At 41.7% G+C, this 23,439-nt stretch overlaps 1 pseudogene; it reads right to left on the bottom strand.

The window, feature by feature from the left end:
• Positions 1-5,264: 5,264 nt before the first annotated feature.
• The window catches only part of LOC105810472, a 74,035-nt pseudogene continuing 55,860 nt past the window's right edge, over positions 5,265-23,439 (bottom strand).

Here is a 23,439-nt window from a genome sequence, read left to right on the forward strand (position 1 = left end):
TTGTATCACATCTCACTGGTTCAGGCAGGTCATTATGCTGACACAGATCCATGGTGGAAGGGGTGGGTGCAAAAGTGAATCCACAGGGGTGTGGTTCCTTTAGGAGCACTTTGTGTCAACCTACTACAGCCCCTGGGCCAATCTCTTAGCATTTCTCCATGTTCTGCCTTATCTTGAATTCTGTTCTAGTGCTAGCGATAGACTAGCATCATAGCATCATAGTTATGAGGATGAACTTTGGTCCCAGGCTTTGAATCTTGGCTCTGCCATTTGTTGACTGTGAGATCTTTGGCAAACTTTCACCATCTCTGTTTCAGTTTTCTCACCTGTAAAATGGGGATGGCAAGAGCATTTATGTCATTGTGTTGCTGTGAATATCAAATGAGTGAATATGAATAAAAAACTTAGTAATGGTGCCTGGCACAAAGTAAGAACTATATAAGCATTTACTGTTGTTGCTATTATTGTTATAATAAACAAAAGGAACAGTCTGGTGGAGAATTTAGAGCTGAGTAAGACAGAAAGGCTGGAAACCTGCTTGAGTACATGGGACCTCCCTGCCTCACAGACTTCTCACATCTAAATCCCTGGCTGACATTTAAGCTTCTTTCCTTTTGTTCTGCCCACAGGAGACACGGAGAACAGCTGATCAACATCTCTCTGTAAAACTCTTCTGAACACCTGAAGACAGCTGTGAGAGCTTTAAAGATTTGCAGAGGCTAATCTGTGCATAGGTGATTGAGTTGATGATATGTTCAAACGTAGGTAAATCTGTGCCTGTGTGTAGCTGCTGGGTTAAGCAGGCACCTATGCTTCTCTTCGCCCCGTTAGGAAGCTGGAGCGCCGGCTCTTGTTTTCCCTGAATGCATTTAGGGAGTGAGTCTCCTGTGGTTCAGAGCATAAAACTAGAATAGGTTTCTGAGGAGGAGGCCAATGCAAGCAGGGGCTGAGAGATGCCATGTGTGTGGCACTCAGCTGGCTCAGGAAACAATCGTGTGGAGCAGTTAATTAGCACCTATTGTTTATGAACTCACCGGTAGCCCTATTGCCCGATCCAGTGGGCACGTTTCAATCCTCAGCTTCCTGGCAGCCCTGCAGCATTTGCCATCCTCTCTTATCAATATATGGGAGTGAAGCAGCACCTGTGGTGCATCAGAGTGTTGCAGTCAGAACGCCTGGGTCCAAGTCCTGGCTCTGCCCTTACCAGCTACATGGCCTTGAGCTAGTTACTTAACTTCTTAGCTTCTTCATCTTTATCCTCATCTATAAAATGGGATTTATAAGAGTACATTGTTATAGGGGTATTTGAAATTTTTTAAAAAGATTTTTTGTTATTTGTTTTGTAAATATCTTAGCATAGAGGGGAGACATAGCAAAAATTTAAAAAAAAAATTTATGTTTGAGACAGGGTCTTGCTCTGTCTGTCACCCTGGGTAGAGTGCCATGGTGTCATCATGGCTCACTGCAACCTCAAAATTGTGAGCTCAAGCAATCCTCCTGCCTCAGCCTCCCGAGTAGCTGGGACTACAGGCACACACCACCACACCTGGCTAAATTTTTTCTATTTTTAGTAGAGAAGAGGTCTTGCTCTTGCTCAGGTTGGTCTTGAACTCCTGAGCTCAAGCAATCCTCCTGCCTTGGCCTCCCAGAGTGCTAGAATTACAGGTGTTTGCCACTGCACTCAGCCCAAAATATTTTTTAAAAACTTTTCTCCATTGACTTCTGGAACAGTTGGCACTTCTCTTGCCTATTGGAGCACTCCTTATATTCCTCTTTTGCCAACCTTCTTTCACTCATCCATGAAAAACTGGTGGTTCCCCCAAGACTCTGTCTTTGATCCTCCACTCTTCTCATTTTATGTAACTTTCCTATGTGATTTGTGTCCTTGGTTTTAATTATCATCTACACACTTATGCCTCCCAAACCTTTATCGCTAGGTTTTTTTCTGTGTAGATCCATTTATCTGGGTGGTCTAAGGTTCCTTAAATTCAAAAGGTCTAAAACCAGGACTTCCGCTCCAGCTATGACGGCATAGTAATTGGTACTAGATTAGTCATCCCACCATTTTAAAAAAAAATCACTAAACTGGACAAAATACATGAGTCAATTGTTTCAGGAATTGGCCAAGAGACACTACAAGTCTGTGGTCCCTAAAGGAAGAGACACTCTTCTTTTGTGAGCCTCCAAATCACTCTGGCTCTTTATCTGGGGGCAATTTCCTGACCAAAAAGCAATGAGCTCAAATCCAAGCAGAAAAAGGAGATCTGCTGAGCTAAGGAGGCAGAGCTCAGAGTCTGGGGCAACTGAGTAGCCAGAATCTGCAGGGTAGGACACTGGAGAAAGCAGCTTTGCAGAGGAAGGGCTCCAAAAATCTTCATGGGGGTCTCCTATGAGCACTTAGCTAAGAGCTGGGTTGCACATGTATGAGGTGAGATTATCCAAGGATTACCAGATACCAGCTTCAGCGTGGTTGAAAGCTGAACAGAGACATTAGAGTTCAAGCAGCAATGGGGAACACTGGCGTCATGGCTTAGCCTGAGTGGAAAACATTAACACTTTCCTGACAACATCCCAGCCATCCACTTGGGACACCAGAAAGATCACATCCTAAAAGTAAGGACCATGTTCTAGAGCAGTATTTCTCAAATTGTTGTCCCCAGATCAGCAGTATCAACATCACCTGAAAATTTGTTAGACATACTATTGGAAATACAAATTCAAGGGCCCCACCTCAGACGTACTGAATCAAAAACTTTGGGGAAGAAGCCCTGAAATTTGTTTTTTAATAAGCTCTTCAGATGATTCTGGTACAAACTAAAGTTTGAGAACCACTGCTCTAGAGAAAGGTCTACTCTAGACTTGCCCTAACAAAGCCTAAAGCCAAGCTTTGACAAAATCCACAGGGGGAAACAGAGTTTGAAGGTTGAGCATACTAAGTTAGAAGGACTTGGGAAAATATCTTGAATTTTCCAAAGATATACCCTACAAAGTAAAAAAAAAGAAAAAAAAATCTACACAAATTCAAAGTATCAGGCAATAATTGACTTTCCTACTAGAACAAAAATAAAAACTCTTCAGAGGAAGATAACAGAATCCAAAATCCAGAATTTCTATAATGTATAACCTATAGCATCTAATATTACAACAAAAAGTTACTAGACAGGTCAAAAAAAAAAACCATAGAAAACCAAAAGTAGTCAATAGACACTGATCCTAAGATTACTCAGATGCTAGATTTAATAGACAAAGACATTAAAGCAGCTATTATAAAGATAGTCAAAGACTTAAAGGAAAATATGTAAATGTTTACAATAAAAGAAGGTACGATCTTAATGAGTAAATAGATAGTGAACCTCAGCAGAGAAATGGAAATTATAAAAAAGAAGCAAATGCAGGCCGGGCGCGGTGGCTCACGCCTATAATCCTAGCTCTCTGGGAGGCCGAGGCGGGCGGATTGTTTGAGCTCAGGAGTTCGAGACCAGCCTGAGTAAGAGCAAGACCCCGTCTCTACTAAAAATAGAAAGAAATTCATCGGACAACTAAAAATATATAGAAAAAATTAGCTGGGCATGGTGGCGCATGCCTGTAGTCCCAGCTACTCGCGAGGCTGAGGCAGAAGGATCGCTTGAGCCCAGGAGTTTGAGGTTGCTGTGAGCTAGGATGACGCCACAGCACTCTAGCCCAGGCAACACAGTGAGACTCTGTCTCAAAAAAATAAAAAAAGAAGAAGAAATGCAAACTCTAGAATTAAAAAGCAAAATACAATGACAAAATTCACTGGAGAGACTTAACAGCAGATAGAAGATGGCAAAAGTAAGAGTCAGTGAATCCAGAGATCAACCAATACGATTATTCCATTTGAAGAATAGAGAAAAAAGATTTGAAGAAAAATGAATAGAGCCTCAGAGACATGTAGGGCAATATCAGACATAGGTGACTGAAGTCCCAAAAGAAGACAGTGAGAATGGGGCAGAAAAATAATGAAGTCATGGCCAAAAATTTGCCAAAGCTGATAAAAATAACTTAAGTTGTGACAAATCCAAGAAGCTAGTGAACCTCAACCAACATAAATACAAAGAAAACCCATACGTTGGCCCATCCTCAATAGAGTGCCAAAAAAAATTTAATTTAATTTTAAAAAATAAAGAGAAAATTTTGAAAACGGAGAAAATGATACATTACATACAGGGCAACAACAATGGCTGACCTCTAGTCAGAAACAAGGGAGAACAGAAGAAAACGCAATGACAGCTTGAAAGTGCTCAGAGTTCTAAAGCCAAATTCCCTTCTCACTCCCCAGTTGTTCTGCATTCTCTGTTCTCCATTTGAATTACAGGTCACTAGCCATTTGATTTTCCAAGCCAGAAAACTGGAAATTTTCCTGAATTCTCATTTGTCCTCTATTCTTATATAATCATCCAATAGATCCCTTTAATTCTAATCTGAAAAAGTCACAAACTAGTCCCACGTGTTCATCTCCATTTCTTCTACATTAAGTCAGGCTTTTACTAGCCAAGCTAGTAAAGCTTAGCTTCAAGAATCAGATTGCGTGGGTTTGAATTTCGGCTTTACCACTTACTAGATGCAACTCTGGATGCATTCTTTGACTTCTCTAAGCCTTAGTTTCCCAATCTGAAGAATGAGAATAATAATCATAATAAACTTATCTATGGTTTATTATGTGGAAATTTTATTTTATTTTATTGGTGTAGAACATTTATGTATTTTTTTTTCCATGAAACATTCCAAGTTCAGGTCAGTGGGAAATAATTTTCATCAAAGAATTGCACACTGTCTTCCACATATCCTGCTTTGTACTAGGAAATGACTTTGTGATCCATTCCACCCTTACAAGTAAAATATTACAAAATATTTCTAGGAAAATATTAAAAATAACTCAAACACAAAAGGCAAGGCGAAATGAACTGGTTTTTCAGAAATCTCTACTCCAGTGCCCACAGCACACAAGAGAGTCAAAACAAATAAGGAACTAAGATGCCCCTGACCACAAATTTCCCAAGCACTGGAGAAGAGAAGACACGTGATGACAACGCAGGCGCGGAGGGCGAGGATGGCGGCGCCGCCTCGGTAACCAGTCTGTTCTGAAGGAAACGCTCTCTCTTCCACGCAGTCAATTCTTAACAAGCCTCAACTGCAGCCTCAAACTGAAATTAGAAAATACCCTGACAGTGGAAATAGCTCTTTTACCTATAAGTTTAGTAAGAGCCTCTCTCCGTGGGCCACTGTTGTGAATGGAAGCCTGTTCACAGAAGCCCGTCCATCACTTTCATGAAAGCTCCATACACATCGTCCTTAGTTTGCAGTGAGCCAGGACCAGAAGGACTGGATTTGGCGCTGCTTTGGCAAGAGGCACAGCAGAATCATCCTCTGACTTTCTTTGGGGAGCAGCAGTAGCCCCTTTATTCTCCCAATGTATTCTCAGGGCAGTGGACACAAATCAAGTAATCTCTGCCTTGGGATTGGTCATCTGTGGCTTGGCACTGATGGTTGCTGTTGCTTTCTTCTCAGTGGTGGCTGCACTCATATCATCCGCCTAGGGTCGCTCAGTCAAGCTGGGTGGGACACATAAAAGCCCAGAGTTAGGCAAGGGAGCTGATGGGAAAAGCCCGGTGTCTGTGCAGGGAGGATGGTCCAGGAGGAGGCACCAAAGGTGGGCACGTCATGCCAGCATGAGGTGGAGGGATACCTGGAGGTGTGGGGGGAGGCGGGGGTCCCTGGGGAGGAGAGCCAGGAGGCAGACCTGGAGGTTGACCTGGGGGAGTGCTGGGGGCAGGGGGTGTTGGCCCAGAGGTGGTCCAGGAGGCCGTACAGGTGGAGCAGGTGGTGGTCCAAGAGGAGGTGGTGCTGGCACGGAAGGTGCTTGTATCAGAGAAGGAGGCAGACTATGGCAGGCCTCTGCCGTGAAGAAGCAATGGACGTGCTGTCAGAAAGAGCTTCCTCTCTGTGCTGTCTTTGTCATTGCTTTTCTGCTTCAGAGTCATGAGAATCATCTTCATCATCATCCTCTGAAGCGTCATGGCTTGAGGAGAAGTCAGCTCCTGCATGTTCTTTTTCTTCCTTGATTTTTGCACATCTGCAAATTGTACACATAGACCTGACTCTTTATCTTCGTTGTTTCTCTCACTGTCACCTCGGTGCACAAATTCATCCCCTGACTCTCTCCATCTGATCTGCCCGTGTCACTGTCCCCATGCATATCTTGATCCATGTCCTCAGAAGAGCCATCATCTTCACTGGTGCTGGAAACATCATCATCACAACCCCCGCTGAGCAAGTTCCAGACTGTGTATTAAATGACATGTCTTTGTCTCACCTATGAGAAGGAAGCTCTAGGGCAAAGCCCACGTTCTGGCCATTCATCTGCACAACTTGAGGAGGAGGTGGATTGGGGAGGGCCAGGAGATTTTCTGCCAGGGGGCAAACATAAAACACCACTTCCAAGAAAAGGAAGGATAGAAACTGCCTGCGTTGTAGGTCTGTAGGCTGAGGTTTTTTTAAGGATGGTGGGTGGCCAGGCACCCGGAAATGGAATGTCCTGGATCAAAATGTTGGAAGGAGCATGTGGCACATCCGGCAGAGGAATACTCTCCGCTTCCACATGCTGAGCATTCCTGACGCCATCTGAGTACTGGCGGAGCCCCCTCTGTTCACCTCCTACTTCTAGCTTTCTCAATACTTTGTAAATACCTGGATTCTCTTTTTCATAGAGTCGTGGAATACATTCAAAGGTTTCACACAGCTTTTTATACTTGTCTTGCAGTGCTTTCTCCTTTCACTGTGGCTGTTGCACTGGGTTAAACTCCATTTCATTCAATTTCTCCATGTCCCAGATAATCTGTTTGGGATCCTTCGTCTTCAGAACTACAGCTCATATAAACAAAACAAAAAACCATGTGCTGTTGTTTGTTCTACTTTAACTCTATCTTCCAGGCTCCCTTTCAGGCTTGGTCTGTGGGCTTCATAAATTTTCCGCTCTTGGTGGATGATGTAGATCCTGTCCCACATTGACAATCTGTGTGGTTTACTTGTTCATAAAAAAAAAAAAAAAAAGCCAAAAGAAAACTGCTGGGCTTCCACGACTGTGAGAAGAGGGGAGAGAATGATTCTTGGCCTCTTTTACTTCGTAGGGGCCTTTGAGTCAGCCTCTTGATCAACCACCCAGCCGCGACCATCTTGAATTCTCTCCTATTTGTGGAGATTTTTAAGATTGCCCAGAAGTAGTCTATGCAGTATTCTATCCCCCTGTAACAGTCCCAGGTGGACTGAGTTATGCTATAGTTACATGTGTCCTTCAAATCTCAGTGACTTAAAACTGCAAGTCATATCACATGCCCGTTGGAGGTCAGTGGGGGCTCTTCTATCTGTCGCTCTCACTCTGGGACCAGGCTAAATGGCACATGCCATCTGGAGTATGGAATGGACAGTTGCCACGGCAGAGGGGAAAGAAGAGTCTGACAAATTGTGCTCTGGTTCTTAGTCCTTAAAGCTTCCACCATTTCATTGGCTGAATTCTATCACATGGCCATATCCAACTTTAAAAGAAGATCAGAAATGTGCAATTTTACCCTGTGCTCAGAGCTGGGATGTGATAGTAAATGCTGCTGTCTAAATATTTCTGGTTCTCCTTTTGGGCACATGGTAGAATTGCAGTTCCCCGCCCCTTGGAGTTGGTGGTGACTATGTGACACTTGGGCAGAGGTGAGAGCCCCTGCACAGTGAAGTGCAGTCCCTTCCTGCTGTTGTGAGGATGATCCCTTCTCACTGTTGCAAGCAAGGTGTGCGCTGAGACGGAGCTCCGTCATCCTGGGTGTCTACGTGACTGTGAGGAGCAGAGCTCCCAGGCCAGCCCGTGGGACGCGTGGCATGAGCAAGGAATTATTTTGATTGTTTTAAGCCACCGAGATTTGAGGATTGTTTCTTTTCACAGCATAACCTAACCTGTCCTGACTAATACATTACCATACATGGGATCACTGGAGGATTAAATGAGATAACATATGTCAAGCGTTTGACACATGGTAAACATTCAATATATGTTCATGATTATTATTCTCAATCAAACCTTATAATAGCTTCCTAACCATCTGTCTCTGACCCCGCCTCATTTACTCTACCCACCCCACTGCCACAAGAGTGAGCTTCCTAAAATGCTAATGTGAACATGGTACTTCCTTATTTAAAATCCTTCAGTTTCTCCTGACTTTGATAAAGCCTAAATTCCCTAGCAGGGGTCAATCTTCCATGGCCTGAACCCCACCTGCCTCTCCAACCTCATCTCCCATCAATCCCCCAACACCCCCCAGGATCTATTCACACTAAGCAACCATTGTTGCCTGTTCTTGTTGTACTCTTTCTCATATCCACATCATTGCTAATGTTGATCTTGATGCCTCCAGGGCTCTGCCTTCTTTTGCCCACCAGGCAAACTGCTTCTCATCCTCCAAGACAGCTCAAAGACTACCTCCTGTATGGATCTATGCTGATAGATTCAGTAAGAGTCAGGTACAGTACTCTGTTGTGCACTAATTATTTGTTTGCTTGCCTGTTTTCATTAGACTGTGCCCCTCAGTGGCAAAATACTGTGCCCGCTTCATCTTTGGCATAAGCCAATTACTGGCATGCACCAATTATGTATTTAATGCCTATTTATTGAAAGAATGAATAAATTAATATTATCAAAATTCTGTTTCTAATATGATTCATTAATTAGGACAAGCCAATCTGTTCAAAGTTTCCCATTTTTCTTCTTAGACACAACAGAATCTAGAAATAGAAAAGATTTTCAAAATAGAAGCAGTATGCACTAAGGTAATTTGTAGTTCAATATTTTTGTTTCTGAAAATTCCAGTACTAACCCCAAAATTCAGTAATATAGTTGTGACATAAGGGTGGCATAACGTACTAAGTAGATGTAATAATGATTACATAAAATGCTTATTTTTTGACATTTTGACTACCTGAGATACTTTATACAACAATATTTTCGATGCAACAAAAAGACGAAACACCATGAATAGTAACATTCCTCAGGAATATATGTCTAATTAGTACTCCCTTTACAATCTGTGGCTTTAATAGCCTTGAACATCTTAAACTATGGTCACTTTTCTGGAAGGATTGCTACTGTTTCCATGGCAGATTTGTACTGTTCCTTCAATCTGCAGCTATCTAGACAACTCTTTAACTTCTCTTTTGCTAAGAATGATGCCTTTTTCGGTTGAGTTCTCAGAGCATTTTACCTCCGCTTCCATCATCAGATCCATAATCATTACAAAGGGTACTGCCTGAGATTTTTCCAACAAAACTTTCTTTTTGTCAGTCAACAATTTGATTGCTGTGGACCATAATGACTTCTAGAACCTTTAGACTGACCACTGCTCCGAAACTAGCATAATTCTACAAGGCTGAGGGCATCTGATAGCAAAATTTCTAAGTAAGAGAACTCCAAAATCCTAATAAACATATTCACAAAGATTTATAAGGATCAGCTGAGGCAAGGGTTGAGGGGAGGAAGGCATGCAATCATTATTATAATAAGAAAAGAAATCTTGAAACCTGGGTATAAATCAATCCACATACCCCATACGTAGTAGATAGAGTCCAGGCCCCCAGGGTGACTAGGAGAATGTACCCACATAGGGAACTGTGCAGGCTAACGCTCCGAAGGCCGAGGAGGGAAGATCACTTGAGCCCAGGAGTTCGAGGTATGATGACTCCGCTGCACTTTAGCCCAGGCAACAGAGTGAGACTCTCTCTCAAAAAAATAAAAGAAAAAGAAAACTTAAAATTCCATTTAAGAAAGAGTTAGAGCAACAGCACAGCCATGTTGACATTGGTTGGAAAAACTTATGTGATATGGTAATTGCACCTACATTTTAGGTTTAAATAGCCCGTGGAATTATCATGAGACTGGTCGAAGGTTCAGCATGTTGTGTCTGTGAAAACGCACGCTCCCAGCTGGAAGTCGGCTTGGAGCACAGGCTGGTTTTAATTGGGGCAGCTTGTGTCCAAGTAGCCACCTCTTTCAAGTGCCTCCGGCTAGCCACAAGAGTGGAGAGAACGTGGCAATTGAAAAATTTAATGATCATAAAACGTCATAAAGCAGAGATTTCTGTTTTTTCTTTTATAAAGGAACTAAATGAGTAGATAGGAGGGAAAGATAAAGGAAATGCAGTTTCTCAGGTCAGTTCTTAGATTAAATCTGAAACAGTGAACACAGGGATTTTTTATTGTTCACAAGGAAATATGCTTTAGATAGAGGCCATATCGGATCACATAACAAAATTAAATCTTATTAGCAAGGCATTCCCAACATTGATCAATCTAGATTGACACTGTAATTGACGGTCTTCTATTTTCTAAACTTGTTTCAGGTAATAGACCAGGGGACCTGATCAGTCTTTGTTATTTTCAGATGAAAATGAATGAACAAGAACAGAAATCATGGGCTCTGTGGAATTATTTTCTGGTATTAATCTAGGGTTTCAGAGATTGGAATGTGTCTCTTCTCCGTTTCGGGCACTGTTCCATCTGCTGGTTCTATGGCAGCTTGAAAAGTAAGTCAAATCGACCCACCTGAATGTCTTTGCTTTTTCAAGTGAAAACCTAAATAACTTCTTCTAATTTTAGAAAAGGATGGTGAAAGTCCATCTTAATTTTAAGAATTACTTGAAAACAGCAGTTTTTCCCAAAGGCAAAGCATGCTTCAGTTGTTTCACAGAAAGTCTGAAACACCAAAAGCTAGAACCATTGGATTAGCTTGGAGTCCAGAATTCTCTGTAAGAGAGATAAGCCTCATTGCATTTTTTTTCTTTTCTTTTCTTTTCTTATGTAATAAAAAAGACAAGAGATATAAGAAAATCCATCTTCAAAATATGCTTGAAAAACATTGTGCCTTAAGAGCATACCAACATAAGAACTCAGCAAATCCATGAGACTGAATTAACAACTATATGGGATGGTTTCTATGGGTGGTTAGTAATGCTCCTGAACTCAAGAGAATATTTGTTTCTCTGACTCATCTGGGTCGAGCAGAGGGCAAAGTATGGGGTAGGGGTGGAGGCGTGTAGCTGTTAATGCCATATTCTAAAATTATTATTTTGGTTACATGGACATGCCTAAATAAAAGAGAAAAATTAAAAGATTATTGTTGATTTTATATACTTTTAATCATAATGCAGAGTTCATCTTAAAATTTCAAATAATTTTAAAGCAGGATGTGAAACTTTTATATTGATTAAACAGATGCATTGGTTAAAATGGATCACATTTTGCATGAGAACTGCTGGAGTCCCTCATTTAGACTACTTTGAACAAAATTAGATTTCAGGCACACATCAGGAAAGTGGACATATTTGTCTGGTCACTGTTAGTCTAGAATTTCTGGCCGGGCCAGGTGGCTCACGCCTGTAATCCTAGCACTCTGGGAGGCTGAGGTGGGAGGATCACTTGAGCTCTGGAGTTCAAAACCAGCCTGAGAAAAAGTGAGACCTCTTCTCTACTACAAATATGAAAATTAGCAGGGCATGGTGGCGCATGCCTGTAGTCCCAGCTATTCAGGAGGCTGAGGCAGGAGGATCACTCGAACCCAGGAGTTTGAGGCTACAGTGAGCTATGATGATGTACTTTACCCAGGGTGAAAGAGTGAGACTGTGTCTCAAAAAAAAAAAAGAAAAGAAAAAATACAATTTCTATACAGGAGGGCCTTCTGGGAACAATTTGATTGAAAGGAAAGGGTTGGAGATTCAACTTGAACCGAGACTGCAGTTCAGTGCTCCAGATTCCCTCTACCTGCGGGCACGCGCATGGTCCCCCTGCTGAGAGCGTATGCTGCCGATGACCCAAACCTGCTCCCTTCTATTGGAAACTGCCCTCAATTGATCCCAGGAGTCAACTCACTCAAAAGATTACATCTTCGCATGAGATAAAGAGCATACCTCAAAACTCACTTGAATTCTATACTTTTTCCATACAATCACACTGTATTAGTCGGCTAGGGCTGCTATAACAAAATACCATAGTCTGGGTGGCTTAAACAATAGAAATTTATTTTCTCACAATTCTGGAGGCTGGAAGTGTAAGATCAAGGTGTCAGTGGGTTTGGTTCCTCCTGAGGCCTCTGTCCTTGGCTTGTAGATGAGGCTTTCTTGCTGTGTCCTCACAGGGCTTTTTCTCCGTGCCTGTGCATCCCTGGTGTCTCTTCATCTTCTTATTAGGACACCAATCATATTGGATGAAGGCTCCACCCTTATGACCTCATTTAACCTTAATTACCTCTGTAAGGGCCTTATCTTCGAATACAGTCACATTGATTGGGGGTTGGAGCGTCAACATAGGAATTTGTCAGGGGGCACGATTCCGTCTATAACACACACTATACCTGCTTTTGTCCTCTGTAGGACTTAAAAACTGCCATTAGCCAAAAGTGCAAGAATCTCTCCAGGCTGGGTATCTTGTAAAGTAGGTAGGGTTATATAATTTGGGTAACTCAGAGTTGACTCAGCTTGAACACCAAATAAGCACTGATCCCAGAAACTTCACACTTCCCAGGAATAGCTACTGGCAGATTTAAGTATCGCTAATCAATGAGCTACTCATTTTGAAGTCTAGTCAGCAGGGAATTCCATGATTAAGCATATCAAGGCTGCTGTATGAAATTTTTTACATCTGTGGCATCGTCTCTATAGAGTATGTTCAAGATCAAATAAAAACAGTTCATTCACCTGTTTTTTTGTCATCCACATTAGAACAAAGCAAGCAGATTCAGCATGCATGGCTGGCTTCAAAATAATTCTCCCTCTAAATGGCATGATGGTAGTCCTCATGAGTTAGATGCCATTGTCACGGGGAAAAAAGAGAGAGAGGTAGGAAGAGTTATATGCCATTTAATGAAGACTGGAATCTGAACAAATCTTACCCGTAAAAGAAAAGAAAGAAAAAACATTCAGCCTTAGGGTTTTATCAAACTTCCAACCAAATTAGTTAAAGATTCAAAACAAATACAGTGTATGAACCTCAGCTCGAAGGCAAATTTTTCAAAAACTGATAAGCCCTTGCCAACAAGGCTGAGGAACAAAAATCTCTAACCTACAGCTATGTATAATTCCAATATGTTAAATCTATAATTCAAAACTTACTACTTTTTAAAAAGTGGATTTTTATCTGGGCTTGCAGTTGCTGTCCTCTCTAATTATGTGCCAAAACAGAATTGTTCCTATTCTGATTTATAAAATCACTTTTATAGCATTGAATGCTATTAATTATCACATGAATAATAAAGTATAAATAAAATACAAATATTGTAGAGTATAATATTACCAGGAATGAAGAGTATCAAGCATTAGTCCAGGGAAGAAAACCTCTTTCCCTCACTAAGGGTACTGGTGGCCACTGGCTCCTCCCAGCCAAGGCTGCACGCTGCTTCTCAGCAAGGGACAGTCAGTGCTAGAGGTGCCATATTGTTGAACGCAGGTAGATATTCACTGATTCCAGCATTTTCCTGGTTGATTCTGCACTGTCAAATGGCAATGCTCAGGCAATTTGGTGTTTTGGCCGCTCTGGCTTTTGAACAATGAACTCTGTTGTACCTGTTGAGAGCCGTCTTCAGAATAAAGGGACCAAAACTCCTTGATCAAAAACAGCAAGCACCATTTCCCTGTCCCAGCACCATGTGAACCTCAGGGGAATCGACATTACACATCCAGAGCAGAAGGTGTATTGTTTGCATGTGGTAGATCTTTGTAGTCTTTGCTAAATCTCATCCTCATGAAGTCTTTGCAGTCTTGCATCGACAGTTAGCCTGTTAGCACAGAGAATGGGGCAGAAGCTGGATTTTGTTAGCTTTTGCCTTACAGAATGCTGGTTTCCAGAGGACCATTTGTCTGTACTATTGTGATTATGAATAAGAACAGCCCTAACATTTCTGCTACTAGATTTGCTAGTAAATGCGTCCCCCCAGAGGGTCAATGGCAAGCTTAAAGTCTATGGCAAAGATAAAAACTTTGGACAACATACTAATTTAGTGAAGGGGTGAGAAAACAGGCACACAAATATTGTTGGAGGGAGTATAAATTGATACAACCTCCACAGAAGGCAATTTGGCAATAAGTGTCAATACCGTACATATGATTTGACCCAGCAATTCCACTTCTAGAAATTTATCATGCAGATATACTAACAGATCTGCAAAATGACCTGTATACAAGGGCACTAATCACAGTATTTTCTGTAATAAAAAAGCTTGGAGACTATACGTCCATCAACAGAGGACTGGTTAAGTAAAGGTCGTACACCCATACAGTGGAACACCTCACAGCCATCAAAGAGAGCGAGGCAGCTCTCCTTGTGCTAATGTGGAAGTCTCCAGGAGACATTGCTAAGTGAAGAAAAGCATGGCGCAGGATAGAGTAGAATGTTACCATTCGTGTTAAATATATATCTGTGACAACGGTCTGTATGTTATATTAATGTATAAATATTCATAGTAGAGTATAAGTATAGACTATCTCTGGAAGATGCATAAGAGACTAATATTAATGAATGCTTCCGGGAGCTCAGTGTCTCCGTGCCTTGGGTGGGAGGAAAACTTATTTTTTATTGTTCATCCTTTTGTATCCTTTTGAATTTTATAGAATGCATGAATTTTGCCAATTCAAAAAGGAAATAAATAAAACCATAATTTGAAAACCCACGCCACTGTCTTACAAGAGAGTAGGTTAGGCTAGGGAAGAAGAGAAAAGCCTTAAGTGACTCACTTTTGCTACTCCTCAGCAGTCCTCATGAAAGCGGCAATGATTTGCCTAACAAACATTTATGTAGCACTTCCATGCACCAGGCTCTCTCGTAAGCACTTTATTATTTAATTCAATCCTCACAGCAATTACATGAAGTAGGTGCTCTACAGATGAGAAAACTTGAGCACAGAGAGATTAAGTAACTTGCCCACTGTCACACAGATAGAAAGTGGCAGAGACAGGATTTGAACCCTGGCAGTGTGGCTCCAGAGTCATTCTCCTTACGGATGCTGTGTTGCTCCTCACAAATGGGAAAATTATGACCTTGATCATCTTTAGTATAGTCAACAAAAATAGTCATGTTCTGAAATTAATTCAGAATCCCACTGCACTTCACCCCCTTTTATTTTTTCTGGGCCTTCAATAACATACGGAGGCTGTTTGCTCCCATTTTAAGGTGACAGAACTTGAGTAAATTCCCAGAATTCAGCTGGTACCTGTCTTAGTCCATTTGGGCTGCTAGAACAAAATACTTTATAGACAGGGTAATTTATAAACAACAGAAATTTAGTGCTCACAGTTAAGGAGTCTGGGAAGTCCCATATCTAGGTGCCAGCAGATTTGGTGTCTGGTGATGGCTAGCTCTCTTCTTCAAAGACGGCACTTTCTTGCTACCTCCTCACAAGGCAGAAGGGACAAGGCAGTTCCCTTCAATCTCTTTTATAAGGGGACTAATCCCATTCATGGGGACAGAGTCCTCATGACTTAATTGCTTCCCAAAAAAGCCCGCTTTTTTTTTTTTTTTTTTTTTGAGACAGAGTCTCATTCTGTTGCCCTGGCTAGAGTGAGTGCTGTGGCGTCAGCCTAGCTCACAGCAACCTCAAACTCCTGGGCTCAAGCGATCCTCTTGCCTCAGCCTCCTGAGTAGCTGGGACTACAGGCATGCACCGCCACGCCCGGCTAATTTTTTCTATATATTTTTAGTCATCCAGCTAATTTCTTTCTATTTTTAGTAGAGACGAGATCTCGCTCTTGCCAGGCTGGTGCCCCACCTCTTAATACTCCCACAATGGGGATTATACTTCAACATGAACTTTGGAGGGACACAAACATTCAGACCACAGCAGCGCCTGTACCACAAAAGCCGAGCTCCAAGTTCTGTGTTGATGGACTCTACCAAAATACATGGGAAGGAAGAAGAAGCAGCCTTGCCAAAATGATTTGATAAGCGAGAAAAAAATAATGTATTCAGAGAAAAAAAGGAAGAATTTAATCCTTGTCTTGTTAAATTAGGTCAAACAGAATTTCCAGATCGAGTCATCAATAAGTGCTCAACAGAAACAGAGTACTTGTTATGTCTGAAATGCTGTTTTAACATCCGTAAATGTAAGAAAGATAAGAACAAGCATTTACCATCGACAGCTGGGAGACTGGTCTTATAACTCGATTCCCTGACCAGCTCAGATACTCACCTGCTCCCCACACCAAAGAGGCCCTTCTGTGCAATAGCAGCTAAGTTGACTGTCTACTATTTTACACATATATACTCTCTCTAATTTTAAAGAAAGTTCTGTAAGGAAGGCATTGCATTTGTTGTAGGCAAAATTTCTAAAGTGGCCCCCCAAGGCGTTGCACCTTAATCTCTGGAATCTGCGAGTATGATGAGACTTCACTGCAGGGGTTGTGTCATGTTATATGGCACAGTTAACTGTAAGAAAGGGAGATTATCTGGGTGAACCCCATCTAAATACGGGAGCATTTAAAAGCAGAGAGCTTTCTCTGGCTGAAAGCGGAAGTCAGAGATATTCGAAGTGCGAGAAGGACTCCATGTGCGATCGCTAGCGTGAGGATAGAGGGGTCATCGAGAGGACTGTGGGCGGCCTCACAGAGCTGACAGCCAGCAAAGAGCCAGGGACCTCAGCCCCACAACTGTAAGGACCTGAATTCTGCTGATAACAGGAATGACCCTGAGCTCTAGGTGAGAACACAGACAACCAACGCCTTGAATTCAGCTTGCAAGACTCTGAGAAGAGAACCCAGTTACGCCGTCTGGACCTCCGGCCTACAGGGCTGTGGAGCGATAAGCGAGTGTTGTGACCCCCTGGATGCGTGCTGATCAGTGACGCGGCGGCAGAAAGCTGACACAGCATGAAGGCCCCTTTCTACAGAGGAGGAAACTGAGGCTCAAAGAAGTTAAGTAAGTTGGTTAAAACTATCTCATGAAGGTGGTGAGGGCAGGATTTGATGTAGGCAGACAGACGTCCCCACGTCGCTGTTAAGTAATATTAGCCAACCAAGAGCCACAGGCAGAAAGAGGAGGAAAGCTCTCTCTGACACAGGAAAGGATGACGCAGACTCTTACTTGTTTTTAGAAGCCAACGTGAAACTATCTGTGTAAATAACTTGTCACTCCTGAGCTATCTCTGAAGCTAGTTTGTTTTTTTTCTTTTTCTTTTTTCTTTTTCTCTCTTTTTTTTTGGTAGCATTTGCTAATGGGTCCAATATGGAAAAGCTACTTGATTATATGGTTGTACAAAGTCTAGAATAAATAAAAAAGATTAAAAACTGGAGACAGTGTGGTATAAAAAACAAAAAGGCAAGTCTTTCCTTGTCTTTCGATAGCTGTTTGACCTTGGAGAAGTCGTTTATTTCCCTTGGCTCCGGATGTCTTATCTTTTAAATGGGGATAGTGATAGGGTCTTGTTTGAAGGGGCTAGACCAGATGGGGTCTGGAGATTTCTTTCTACACTCAGATCCTTTGAAATTAGAACTCAGTTGGTGGGGAATAGGGAAATGTTGGGTTTGGCCCTATGTTAAATGTAAACTGAGTGTGTAACGTAGGGCACGTCTTTTGACCTCTCTAGGCCTCCAGATAACTAACCCACAATTTCTTTGACTTCTCTTTGAGGTGAGGTCTCAGTCTACCTGCAGGGATTTGGGGGAGCCATGTCGACCAGGTATTCCGGTGTTTTCAAGGCCTTAATCTCTGTCCCTTCAGGACCTGGGTCCACCTGTTGTTTGGTGAGGCTTGAGGCTAAAAAGTAGGTCCAGTAAGTATTTCCTGAGCACTTGTTGTGTGCTATGTGCTGGGGATACCACAGTGAAACAATGCGGACAAGGTCTCCGGACTCTCACATTCTAGGAATAGGAAACAGACAATAAACAGGTATATGGAAAAGAAATCAAGACTAGCGTGATAATGCGATATAATAAACAATATATTATCTATTTGGCCTTTGTCCGCAGTTGTGGCCTAGAGCTCCTCAAACCCTTGTAGGAGAGCGCACAAACACGAAGATTCGGAGAGGGTGGTTCACCAGCGAGAGCACAGGAGCTCCACAGCCCTGCCCCCATGCCTTGCCTAGGCAGCTTTTCCACGCCGCTATTCCCGAGTGTATCCTGGTAACAGTAAATGAAATGCTTCCCTGAGTTCTGCAGGCCATTCTAGCAAATTATGGAACCCGAGGAGGTGGTTGTGAGAATCCTTGATGTACAGCTAGCTGGTCAGAAGTGTAGAAAGCCGGATTTGTGACTGGCATCCAAGGTAGGAACCGTCTCTTGGGACTAGGCGCTTATCCTATGGGGTCTGTGCTAACTCCAGACGGTTCATGTCACAACTGAGTTAAATTGTGGGACACCCGGCTTTTGTCTGCAGAGAATTGGAGAATTGCTTAGTGTGGAAAAGTCACCTAGTTTTCCTGATATTTGGTCTCAGAAGTATTTTGTGAAAGTATAGAAAAAAGGGTGGCTTTTTCCCCCCCACTTTTAACTAGTGATAAGTGCTAGGAAGGAAATAGAAGAATGCTATTGTAGAGACTAGTGGATAGGAACTATTGGCTTTACTTGATCAGGGAAACCCTTTCTGGAGCATTTAAGCTGAGCTTTAATGGATGGGAAAAATCCAGCCATGGGAAGAGCATTCCAGGCAAAGGAAAGGCCACCCGGTGGGGAGGGCCATGAGCATGGGAAAGGCCAGCATGCTCTGGGACCAGCGGCCAGTATGCAATTGAGTAGTGACTGAGTGGACAGTGGCATGACATGAGGCTGTGAGGCAGGCAGGAGCCCCCTCATGTGAGTGAGGCCTGAGGGGCCATGGCTAGGGTGAACAATCATCCCAGTTTGCCCAGAACAGAGGGTTTCCTGGGATCTGGGACTTCAAGTGCTAAAATTAGCACTCCTAGCCATAGAAGGAGTCGTGCTTTACTCTGTCCGCAGTACGTGGTCACCCTAAGGTTTTAAGTAGGAAAGGCTGAGGCTGGAGAATCGCTTGACAGTGGGAGTTCAAGACCAGCCTGGGCAACATAGCAAGACTCTGTTTCTACAAAAAAATAAAAAAATTATCCGGGCATGGTGGTGTACACCAGTAGTTCCAGCTACTCAGGAGGCTGAGGTGGGTGGGCCCCTTGAGTCCAGGAGTTTGAGGCTGCAGTGAGCTATGATCAGGCCACCACACTCTAGCCAGGATCACACAGCAAGACCCATCTCTAAATAATAATAATAATAATTATTATAATAACGAAGAAAGGTTACTCTGGCTTTTGTGTGATGAATGCTTAGGAGAGGAGCAAAATGGAAAAGAGGATGACCAATTAACCAATGACTACACTCTTCTGTGTAAGACAGGATGGGGGTTAGACCAAAGATGAGAGGATGTGAATGGTTACAAGATATATTTTGAAAGTAGAATGGACAGGACTTGGGAATGTGCACAAGGAAGGCAAAAGAGTTAAAGATGACATTTGGGCTCTGATTTTACTAACTAGGTCATTAGTTTTGCCAATAGTGGGAAATCCAAGGAAGAACTGGGGTGGACGTCCGGGACAGGCAGAGATGGAGGTAAGCTAGAGTTCCATTGGGAGGAAAATGTGATACTCAGAGTGAAGACACTCTAGTGTTCATGTTCAAAGTATTTTGTAAGGAGTAGCTAATTAGTACTCATAATGGTTGTTCTGAGATGTTAATTATCTGAATCCCATTTTACAGGTCTGGAGAAGAACAAGTGTCAGTGATTTGCCTGAGGCTACAGTAAATTAAAGAATTAACAGCCGCAGCAATTAATTACTGGTAGTCTTACGCTCTGCCAATCTTTTAAGAGAGTAACAACTCTTGGTTAGGATGAGTAAATTTTGGGAGAGTAAGGCATAGACTTTGAGTTCAATAGACCTAGGGTCATGCTTTGGCTTTGCTTTTTATTATTTATGTGACATGGGCACATATATAATAAGAATATTCCCGAGTCTCAGTTTTCTTGTGTATAAAATGATAATTCTTATCACAGAGAGTCAAATGCTAAACATGTTCTTACTTTCTGCTGTATCCTCTGCTTAGAAACAATTTTGCCCAGAAAACTGTCATTCCATCAGAGAGAACTTCTCTGATCACCCTATAATAAATTAACGGCAGCCATCCCCCACCGAAAGGCACTCTCCACTCCACTTTAACCTAGTTTGATTTCTCTGTATAGAACTCACTACCACCTGATCTATTATATATCCATTTTCAAAAGATCAGGGATTTTGTTTTATTCCCTGCTGTATTTCCTGCATCTACAACAATGCCTGGCACATGTGAGTGCACAATAATATTTGTTGATTGAAAGAATAAATTAAATGAAATTATGCATATGAAATACTTGGCACGATATCTGCTCATGGTAGGAACTCAGTAATTGTTATCAGTTACTATATCAGAATAGGAATTGGACAACATATTTACTTTTATGTATTCCTTACCTAAGAAACTATGTTAACAATGCTTTAGTGCTCACTTGGGCAGCACATATACTAAAATTGGAATGATACAGAGATTAGCATGGCCCCTGCACGAGGAAGACATGTGAATTCGTGAAGCGCTCCATATTTTTTTTTAAAAAAAACATGCTTCTTTATATATTTTTATTAAAAATAAATCCTTAGGCTATTCTTGGAAGTATATTTACCAGTATTTACCAGTTTTGTACTTCATTTAATTCATGTACAGAAAGATAGTCTTTGCTATTCTCATCATCGTTTTGTGTATAATAGTCATGTGGCCAATGAGAACAAACCACTTAATGTACAATCTCAGGAACAGTATATGCATGAACCATTTAATGAATATACGTGGCACATAGTTAACACATGGGCCTAACTGTTCTTATTTTTTCTTGTCTCATATGTTCATTAGAGTATAAATTTTCCTTTACACATGTTATTTTATGTTTACACTATTGTTGTTGGCCTACTACTCCATGATAAAATTTCTAGACCCTGTTCAAATGCACATCGCATAGAAGTAATCAAAATAACTTTTCATTTGGCTGCTACCCCAACTGTATTTTAAAGTAGTTCTGTCTCTCTTACAGTACTTCAAACAATAAAGTACACTGAGATGTTGGTTAACATGCATGAAATCTTTCACAGGCCATCATTACAGAGTCTGTCATGCCAAAATAATCTTCCTGAGGTCACTAACAGTGTTTGCAATGGTTATTCTGGAAAACAGACCCATAACCTTGCAGTGGAGAAACTCTAACCAAGCAATCAAGATGGACATCGCCCGGAAATGGCGCAGCAAGGATGCAACATCACTTGTGTGGTGCTCCTGCCAGAAAGACAGACTTCAATCTAATCTTGAGCAAACATCAGACAAACCCAAATTGTGAGACATTTTATGAAATAATTAGCTGGTACTGAGCAACAGTGTCAAGGTCGAAAGAAACGCAAAGACTAAGCAACTGCTGCGGATCAGAGGAAACTAAGAAGACACACCAACTAAATGCAACGTAAGAGTCTATGCTGGATCCTGGACATTAGTGGAAAACTGGTGAAATTCAAATAAGGGTTATTGTTTACCTAACAGACTTGTATGTACGTTAACTTCCTGGCTTTAATATTTGTACTATAGCTATATAAGATGTTGACATTAGCGGAAGGTGGGTGAAGGGTAGTCATGAACTCTCTGTGCTATTTTTACTATACTTTTCTGTAAGTCTACAATTATTTAAAAAGAAAAAGTCAAACAAACAAAAAGAACTCTGTGTCTGACTTTAAAGCCTTCACTCCTAACCACCAAAACATACTTTGAATGCTGGGTCCAAGTTGCAAAGGCATTATTTGATGATTGGCTTCTGGAACTGCATTGTAAGACACCTTCCTGGTGTCCCAGAGCTAGGTCCTATACTTAGGGTACCAGGAAATAAATAAATAGGAAAAAGAATAAGAAAGAGTTCAGCTACAATGAACCTATTCACAATTTTTCAATCTGAAAACCATTAGAAAGAATGTCAGCATTCATACAATAGCTAGTATTTATGTGGCATTTACTATGTGCCAGGCACTTCCTTAAGCATTTTACAAATTTTAACATATTTTGATTCTGAAACCAGCACTCATTTAAACAAAATTTAAAAAAAAAAATTTAACACATTTAATCCTCACACCAACTCTCTGAGGGTAGGTAGTACTCTTTATCCCTACTCTATAGATGAAGAAACTGAGACACAGATTTTAAGTGATCTGTGTAAGGTCACAAGACTGACAAATGGGGAGCCAGAATGCAAACCCAAGCAGACGGGCTCTATAGAGTCCATGCCCTTATTCAAGATACCACACTGCCCTCCACATAGGTTTTCTGTTATTTGGAAATTTTGTTTTGAATTACCTATGGTTTGGGGGGCACCAGCATCTGTCAGGGTTTAGGGTCTTTAGACCTGTTATCCTTTAGGCCCTAAATAACTGTGTCTGATGGTGATCTGGTGAGAAGTTCAAATTCGCCCTGCCAGGGCCCCAGGACCTATAGAGTGCTAAGACCTTGGCTGGGTTGGCTCACTGGACTACCTTTGCCCCAGAAGCCTGGAGGGAAAAGATTCCCTTTCCAAGCTCTGGGCTCAGTTCTCTATTTTAGGAGTGGGTTTCTTTTTCTGTAAACAAAACCCAAGTCAACTGTATTCTATGTAATCAGTGGATTTTGCAAAGCAGGGAATCCAGCTCCCTCTGATATTATCGGAACCAAACATGGAAACTAACAGGCTCCTAAAACTGTGGGTAAGTCGAGCCTATAATAACTAAAACAGCATGGTACTGGCATAAGAACAGAGACATAGACCTTTAGAACAGGACTGAGAATCCAGAGATGAAACCATCCGCATATGGTAATCTAATCTTTGACAAAGCAGACAAAAATAGACACTGAGGAAAAGAATCTCTTTTCAATAAATGGTGCTGGGAAAACTGGATAGCTACATGCAGAAGAATGAAACTGGATCCCCACCTCTCACCTCTCACAAAAATCAATTCTAGATGGATAACAGACTTAAACCTAAGGCATGAAACCTTAAGAATTCTAGAAGAAGATGTTGGGAAGACCCTTTCAGATATCAGCCTAGGCAAAGAATTTTTGAAGAAGACCCCCAAAGGAATCACCACAGCAACAAAAATAAATAAATGGGATCTGACCAAATTAAAAAGCTTTTGCATAGCCAAGGAAACTATCATTAGAGCGAATAGACAGCCTACAGAATGGGAGAAAATATTTGCTCTCTACACACCCAATAAATGGCTGATAATAAGAATCTATCTAGAACTTAAAAAAATCAACAAGAAAAAATCAAACAACCCCATCAATAAATAGGCAAAGGAAATGAACAGAAACTTTTCAAAAGAAGACAGAATAATGGCCAGCAAACATATAAAAAAATGCTCAACAT

The sequence above is a fragment of the Propithecus coquereli genome, unplaced genomic scaffold, assembly GCF_000956105.1.
Source record: "Propithecus coquereli isolate 6110/MARCELLA unplaced genomic scaffold, Pcoq_1.0 Scaffold213, whole genome shotgun sequence".
NCBI lineage: Eukaryota > Metazoa > Chordata > Mammalia > Primates > Indriidae > Propithecus > Propithecus coquereli.